Source organism: Myodes glareolus, chromosome 5 (assembly GCF_982192425.1).
Source record: "Myodes glareolus chromosome 5, mMyoGla1.1, whole genome shotgun sequence".
In the NCBI taxonomy this organism is placed as follows: Eukaryota; Metazoa; Chordata; class Mammalia; order Rodentia; family Cricetidae; genus Myodes; species Myodes glareolus.
In genome coordinates, this window is record NC_142030.1 from 116,295,652 (window position 1) to 116,304,910 (window position 9,259).

Here is a 9,259-nt window from a genome sequence, read left to right on the forward strand (position 1 = left end):
TTCTTCAATCCTTTCAAATCTTTTTACTACTGTCTTTTGTAAAGGCTGATTCTTTTGGCCTGTATATATTTCTAGTTATTTCATTGAGGCAACTAGCCTCTTGTCCTCATTCTGCACATGTTATTACAAGGTATGAAATTTTCCTTTAAATATAACATCTCATCCTTGGTTATTATTTTGATAGTGTACAAATTTACTTCCTGGAGAGATACTCTATCTGCTAACCTATCATAACTTATAACAAATTTTGATTGTCAAATTCAGCAATATGCATTTTTCAGGTAATTTCTCAGTACACCTTGACATAGATTGAATTTTGTCTGTCAAATTAATGTTATCCTTTTCAACAGTATTAATTTTTTCAGCTAACTTTTGATTTTCAGTGTTATTAATCCTGTAAGCTTGCTGTCCATTATTAGTCTGTAAAGACTGTATCATTTCTAAAAGTGCCCCATTTTTGGCTCACTTATCAAACCATTTTCTTAAGGATATAGTATGAAAAGAAAACTAAGTCTCAGTATCCAATAAGCAAATGTAGCAGAGAAACCATATAAATCTTGCATATTACCATCCATAGTATAAACAGAAAGGTTATTAAATTCCTGGATGGTCATATTGTCTGAAAATATATAACTTTCAAGCATATTGACTTATTTATTGATCAAATAGTTATCTTTGTTATGAGATTTTGATAAATTATTTTAGGCCTAATAATCTATTTTTGTCATCAAGCATTGTGGTTGCAACTGCATGGCATTGAGACATGATTGGCTGCAACAAAAGGAGGTCTGCACTGCTTTGGTTAAACACATTAGTGTCTGGTTAAATACTAAAAAATCTGTTTTGCTGCATGGTGGAGTTCGAATTTTTGTGAGCTTGGGAAATTTCTCAGCTATCTGCTTAGCTCTGCTGGGATGGATTTTTTTATTGTACAGAAAAAAAAACTGCTTAGTAAATGAAATCAAGCCAGGCCAGCAGGACTGGCAGACCTGCCAGAACTTTGCCAGTAGGCTACAACCACGTGGCAATACATAGATTAATAGAAATGGATTAACTTAAGATATAAGAGCTGTAGAGTAATAAGCTAGAGCTAATACACCAAGCAGTGATTTAATTAATACAGCTTCTAAGTGATTATTTATGGTCTAAGTGGCCAGAAAACAAACCAGCATCCCCCACCAACAGATTGGAGTACCAGCATGGATCAAGAATTTCCATGTAGAGGGCTGGAGAGATGGTTCAGTGGTTAAGAGCATTGCCTGCTCTTCCAGAGGTCCTGAATTCAATTCCCAACAACCACATGGTGGCTCATAACCATCTGTAATGAAGTCTGGTGCCCTCTTCTGGCCTGCAGGCATACACACAGACAGAATATTGTATATATAATAAATAAATAAATAAATATTAAAAAAATTTCCATGTAAAATCTAACAAAGCTGTAAAAAGAAAGGGTTCTAGACCCACGGAAATGGGAGCCAAGAACAGCTTATTGGTAATAGTACTTCTTCACATAGGCTCTGTTTACAAGGGAGCTGCAGTAAAAACTGCATGGCTTCTTTAAAAATGACAGCTTCCTGGGTCACCAGCAAAAATGTCTCTTATTCTTTTGGGAGGTCCAGCTATGGAGCATTTAAATGGGGTTTGTGAGCATAATGCTAAAAGTTGCTTAATGGGGTCATAGACCCACTGTGATCCTGGAGTGGGGGAAGCATGCATGGCTCTCAGATGCAGCACTCATTCCTCTGTGATGTTGGACTGGGCAGAACCAACTGGTAGAACCGTGAAGTTGGTGCTAAACAATCTGCTTTGACTCTAAAAATAAAAGTGATCTGAGATAGAAAATAATTACAGATATGCAACAAAGACAGGTTCGGATGACAAAAACCTCTAAATGGGTCACAGAGATAAATATATTTAGGCTTCAGAGAGAGAGAAAAAAGTGTATAGACAATTATAATATAGAAGAGTATGGACAGTCATAGATTAAAGGAGTAAAGATAATAAAACAAAACTAAACTTGTATAAAAAGTAGAGTAAGAAAAATAAGCCACATAAAGATATGAAATACAGAGTCTGGATTATGTATATTATTTTGTTTTCTTTCAATTATTTGACTGTGAATGAGCTAGGTATGGACAGACATTTTATTGTACTGTTTGCTAAGCTAAACCAACATATATACTTTAAAGGTTTCTTGTCTTCAAAATTTGAGTCTAAGGATAAGCTGCTTTGGAAAGGAAATTCTTCTCTTTTTTTCCACAGAGAATGAGAACCTGTGGATTCTTTCCAGAATAATGTGCTATGATGGAAGAAGACCCCCTAAAACCATGGTCCAGATAGTTTAAAATCCATGATGGCTTCAGGATTGTTGCTCAGATGGTCCTACCACACATGATAACCCATGACAAACCTGATTGAAAGTTCACCAATTAGTATCCAAATTCCCTAAATGGTTGTTTATAAATGTGTGCTAACATTTAAAGGGAGATATTCTTTAGATAGGAAAATTTGCATTAGGATGGATCTTGGTCTATTAATACGAATTGGTGTAGGAGGGTCTTCTTTCTATTTGTTGCTTTCATTGGTTAATTAATAAAGAAACTGCTTGGCCTGATAGGTCAGGACATAGGTAGGAGAGGTAGACAGAACTGAATTCTAGGAGGAAGAAAGCGGGGTCAGACAGAGCCGCCTCCATGAAGCTGCCAGGTCAGACATGCTAAGTCTTTCCTAGTAAGTCACAAGCTCATGGTGACATACAGATTATTAGAAATGGATTAGATCAATATGTGAGAGTTAGCCAAGAAGAGGCTAGATATAATGGGCCAGGCAGTGTTTAAATGAATACAGTTTCCATGTAATTATTTTGTGTAAAGCAGGCTGAGAGCCAGGCGGCAGAAACACAGCATGCCACTCCTTTTTGCAACAACAAATTTTAGGTCAATCCTATTACATGTATATTTCGACTCTTGATTAAGGTATTTTGTTTGTGCAACTCATTTAAAAATGTGATGCATAATTAAGAAATTAAGGTTAATATATAGTCATCTATGATAGTCAATCTTGTAGTCATTTTAGTTAGGTTTTCTAGATGTGCAGAGATATATTTTAGATTATTAGTTTTTGTTCAAACCTCCCAAAGACTAACACAATATAGCATTTAAAATGTGTTAAGAAATTAGATTATTCATGACAGCGAGACACTTGTGCTCCTGGTAACATCAATCTACTTCAAGAGGATGATGGGCTTCAAAGAGGCTCCTCAAGGATTTGGTTAGCCATTTGGGCAAGAAACTGCTCTTTCCTGAACTGTTTGGCTGGACTTGCAGGATCTACAGAAAAATGACTGCTGATGCTGCCTATGGAAATTCAGACAGCCCTTCAGGTTTCCTGCTTCGCTTCATGAAAGAGTCTGCCAGGTATTTTGCAAAGCACAGAAGAATGTGACTGCCAAACTGCCAATATAAGTTAAACTGTCTTTAAATTTTTCCTGCTTCATGGGAAATTCTGCAAGATACTATGGGACAGTAGGCTGAATATGGGTACCTTACAGAAGAAATTTAGATAACCTTTCAGGCCGCAAGATGTCTCTGTCAATTCTAGAGTTTCGGGAGTTGCTCTTAACTGAGTTAAGTTCTTGTTAACTTAGATAATATTATAACCTTCTGGGGTCTTTGATGGAGTTGAAGAATATAGTTACAATTATAGCTTTCAATAGTTATGAAAAAGTATAAAGTAGATATAAATATTATAACTGTTATTCTTCCTTGATACCTGCTTAGTCATATGCAATTTTTCATTGTTAATATTAAGACCTTCCTTTTTATTTGAACAGAAAAGGGGAAATGGTGTGGGAATTCATTCTTTTTATGTGTTGCTTTTATTAGTTTACGCACAAAGAAGCTGCTTTTGACCAATGACTTAACAAAGAATAGCCAGCCTGAAAAAGATATAAAGAAAGAGTAGGCAGAGTCAAAGAGAAGCCATGCAGCCATTATAGGAGAAAGATACCTCCACTGGAAAGTGCCAAAACTTTGTTGGTAGTCTACAACCTCATGGTAATGCACACATTAATGGAGATGGGTTAGTTTAGGATGTATGGGCTAGCTAGAAATATGTGTAAGCAATTGCCCAAACATTATTGCAAATAATGTAGTTTCTGAGTGATTATTTTAGCTTTTGGCAGCTGGGAATAAATGAGCAGCCTCCCCAAACATTGAATTATGATAGATTGATAAAACTTGGAGGAATCATAGGGAAGAAACAAGTATATTTTGCATAGAAAATGCAATGAACATGTGGAAACCAAGAGTAGAATGGTATGGTTATAAATGTGAGACCGACTAAACCTTCATGTTTTGATAACAACAGCTAAGAGGCAGTCTCAAAGTAATTAAGACTTGAGTGCTCTGACACATCAATTAATCCATTGGTGTATTCATAAAATGAAGACTTTAGAATGAAATGGTGATTATTAGAAAATGGAACTAACTTGGGGGGATTGGAGTCATTTTTTGCAGGCTCTGTATTGTCTACCTCATTCTGTTCTTCCTTTCTCTGTTTCAAGTATAACACAAAGAACAAAAATGTTCTGTCACATGCTCTTCTTACAATATGCATCAGTGTAATGTGTTGTAATGAATTATTATTTATTATATAAATGAGGACTTTATATAAATACTATATAAATATATTATATGTTATTATAAATATATTATAAATAATGTATTATTTATAATAAATTATATAATATACTATATAAATGAAGACATATATATATGAAGACATATATATATATACATATACATACATATATATATAAGACTTTTTTGTTATTTTAGTATAATAATACTGGAAAGTCTTTTCTATAAATCTTAAAAATCTTCATTAATACCAAATTTTGAGATAAGATCTCATTATTTACTACTCCTTGGTTTTAAAATTGAGATACATTTTCCCCATCTTCTTAAGTACTCGCTATGTAGGCATATATCACTCCATCTTGATAATTTTACATACTTAGAATCAGCTATTTTTATTCACAAAATGCTTTTCAATTTTTTATTTGCATATATTAAATCTGTTAATTTTTGAGGATATGCAGTGAGTAATGCCTTCAGAACATGGAACAATCTGTAATGGAAATTTTGTCCTGTCCTGTCCAGCAGCTGTTCAGTACCAAATAAACACACAAATACTTAATATTAATTACATACTCTAGGCCTATTGCTGAGGTTTCTTACTAAATAGCTCTTACAACTTAAATTAAACCATAATTCTTATCAAGATTCAGTCACATTGCTTGGTACCTTTGCTCAGTAAGGCATTCTCATGTTCTTTTCTCTGTGTCTGATTGGTAACCACATCTCTGCCTCATTTCCCAGAGTTCTACTAGTCTTGTTGCCTTGCCTATACTTCCTACCTTGCTACTGACCAATCATCATTTTATTAAATGAATATGAGTGACCAATCTTAACAGTGTACGAGAGCATTATCGCACAGCGATAATCACTTATTTTCTACAACTAGTAATGTTCATGATTATCTTAAATATATGAGAATTTGGGGCATTGGGCTATATTCTATCTCACATTCATTGTTGACTTCTGTGTGCATGTGTGTGTGTAGAATTAAAAATTTGTGAATATTGGAAATAGGCAAAAAGATATAGTCAAAGTATCCATCTACTATTTCATTTTGCACATTCCCACAGCCACCTGATAAAAATAATTTTTCATTTTTCACATTTTAAAGGAAATATATGTCTTTGATGCTTCAACTCATCCTTTTAGATAAAGGTAAAGTGTTATTCCTATAGCACTCAAAAAATACTCCAGGAGGTGATTGGGGTATGTACTGCAGTGAATGAATTAATTTCAATATCTCACATGTTACAAGAAATAGTCTTCCTGACCCCCTTCTACAATGGAACAAATTTCATTCACGAAGGCAAAACCTGAGAAACTAAGCATGTTCTAAAGTCTCAATCTTCTGGACCTGTGGTACTGGGAATAGGGTTTTAATAGCATGTTTCAGGAAATCTAGATATTCAGTACTCAACTTTTTCTCTAGTACATGTCATGATAAAGTACATTGAAAATGAATTAAAGGAAGTAGAGAGATGACTCCATCCTGAGAGTATTTGTTGCCTCTCCAAAAACCAGAGTTTTATTTATAGTATCCATATTGGTTAATTCATAAGGACTGCTTCCCTTGCTTCAGAAAATTTAATGTATTCTTCTGACCTTCATAGCTACCTGCATTCGAACAGTATTCTCTTTCTCTCTCTCTTTCCCCTCTCTCTCACACACACATACACACACAGATACACACACAAACACACACTCTTACTTGTAAATAAAACTGTAAGAATACATCTTTCTGAATAAATAGAATCCAGGCTCATCAATTTTATTGATTTTTCTGAAAGAATCATATTTTGGCTTCACTGAATTAATCTATTATAATGTTAGAAGTTCTACACCATTGAATTAGGTCTAGGAATGATATTTTCCTTGGTTTTACTAATTTTATGGTTAAATTGTATTTTCTGTTCTAGCAGGATTAACTAAACATTTAAACCACAAAATGCAAGATTTTCTTTCCCTTTATAAAATATGTTTTTAGTGCTATAATGTTCACTCATAAAGTGAATTAATTTAATTAGTATCCTACACAGTGTTCTAAATTATTTCCCCTTTCTTTTCAAAGATTCTATACATTTTTCTTCAGTGTTTTTCTTCTAAATATGTACCTAAGTTCAAAGTGTAGTGAGTAGTACCAAATATTACAGTGTTTCATATAATTCTTTTAATTCTTGATTCCAAATTTAGAGAAAAAGAAGAAAATTTTTTTTATTACGTAAAAGGGGTTGGAGTATTTTTGTATGGAAAACATATGTTTGGACATCTTTTCTGTCATTTGGTTGCATTTGAATAAAAGTATTTAATTCACCATGCTTAAAAATGCTCTCTAAAGGAAATCTATCTACTTCTATTGACCTTGTCTTTGTTACTAATTTCATGACAGTAGAGAAAGTGAAATTGTACTGTTCTCTGTTTAGATGTGCCTATCTCTCTCTCTCTGTCTCTGTCTCTCTCTCTGTCTCTCTGTCTCTCTCTCTCAATCACTCTCTCTTGCTATCTCTCACTTTTGTGTCTGTAATTTTAATTTTTTTTTATTTTTAAAGTTTTCAAGGTTTCTTTGATGAAGTAACAATTTTATTTTATAAAAACTGATGATTCCATTCATTTTGACATCTTTTTATTTGCTGTGATAATAGGCCTTCCAAAAATTTTGGATTATTTTTGGCATGAAGCATTATTTTCTATTAAATTTTATGTAATCTAAGTGCCTCTTGTATTAGAATGCACTTTTCTTCCTGTGTGTGTGTGTGTCTGTTTGTTTGTGTCTGTGTGTGGATGTGTGCTTGTCTGTGTGTCTCTATGCATGTTTCCATGTTCAATGTGACAATATTAGCTTAGCCACCCATTGAGAAAAAGTTTAGAACATTTGCAATATTATTTAACTGTTTGTTCACTTCCATGTTTCTGTTACATCAGTGTCTATTTTAGGGTTGTTTCTCACAATAAATTAAAAATCCTTATGAGTGCCCAGGTATAATACTTTATCAAAAGGTAGTGTCTGTAAAATCAATTAAGTATGTGCTTTCCAGAAGGCTCCTTTATTTCTACTACAATCTATTACTTGGAATTAAGTAAGAAGGTCAGAGAAGTATGCATGTGGCCCAAATTCTCTTCAGTCACCTATACCCTTTAATTATTTACAAGTCACATGGGACATTTTTGATTAGCCTAGTTCTTAAATTGTCAAGCAGTTTTGTTGAAACATATGCTAGTTGATTTTCAGGATGCTGACACTCTAATTTGGCACATAATTTTTTCTTAAAAGTTAAATACACTAAACTTTTTTCTGTCTTTGATTGAATATAGATTTTACATTTGATGGTACTCTAAAGGATGCTAATAAGACATGCTTGTTCTAACACTTTAATTTTAGTTTTATATATTATCATATTCATTAGTAGGGTAGTTATTCTGTGTTGGTGTTAAGTGATATCTATAAATATGACTTGATTCATAATTATATTATTTTTAATAATTTATTTATTTATTGTATATCCTGGCCACAAAATTCCCCTCTTCTCTCATCCAATACTCTCTCCTCCCCATTGTCCTTATTTGAGGAAAGGCAACCCAATATGAGTAACGGGTTTCCAAGAGGCAGTCAAAGCATTAGGGGCAGTTTATAGTTCCTTCTCCCATTTATAAGAATTCCACAAATATATCAAGCTATTAAATTGTCATATGGAGGTAGAGGGCTTAGTTTAGTCCCATGCAGGCTCCCTGGTTGTTGGTTGAGTCTCTGTGAGCTGCTTTGAGTCAAGATTAGTTTTTTTTCAAAGTTTATTAAATTATGAAAATTTCCATTTCCGTCTCTCCTCCCAATACCCTCCCACTCCCCCCCCCCTCCTCCTCCCTCTCCATCCCTAAGAGCAGTCAGGGCTTCCAGCCCTGTGGGGAGTTCAAGTTCTTCCCCCCTCCCTCCAGGTCCAGGAAGGTGAGTATCCAAACAGACTGGATCCCAAAAATCCAGTATATGCAGAGGAAACAAGTCCCAGTGTCATTGTCAATGGCTTTTCAGAAAGGCTCCGGGCTAGCCACATTCAGAGAATCCGGCCACATTCAGAAAATCTGGTTGGATCACGTGCTCGTTAAGTCCCAGTCCAACTGGCCTTGGTGAACTCTCATTAGATCAGTACCCTTGTATCAGTGGGTGATCGCACCCCTCACGGTCCTGAGTTTTTTTTTTCATGTTCTTCCTCCTTCTGTTCCTCATTTGGACCATGGGGGGCTCAGTCGGGTGTTCCAATGTGGGTCTCCGTCTGTATCGCCATCCATCATCGGATGAAGGATCAATGGTGATAAGCAAAATCTTCATCAGTATGGTTATAGGCCAAGGCTGGTTTAGGCACCCTCTCCTCTGTCCAGAGAACAATCTGGGGATCTCTCCTTGGACCTGGGATCCCATTTATAATCAAGTCTCTTGTAAACCCTAAAATGACTCCCTTAGTTGAGATATATTCTTCCCTGATCCCATATCCATCCTTCCTGCCTCCCCCCATCTCAGTCCCCCGAGTTTTCCCCATTCCTCCCCTACTCCCTTCTCTCTAACCCTCTCCCCTTCCAATAACCCTCCCACCCACCCACCCCCATGCACCCGAGGTTACCTGGCACTCTTG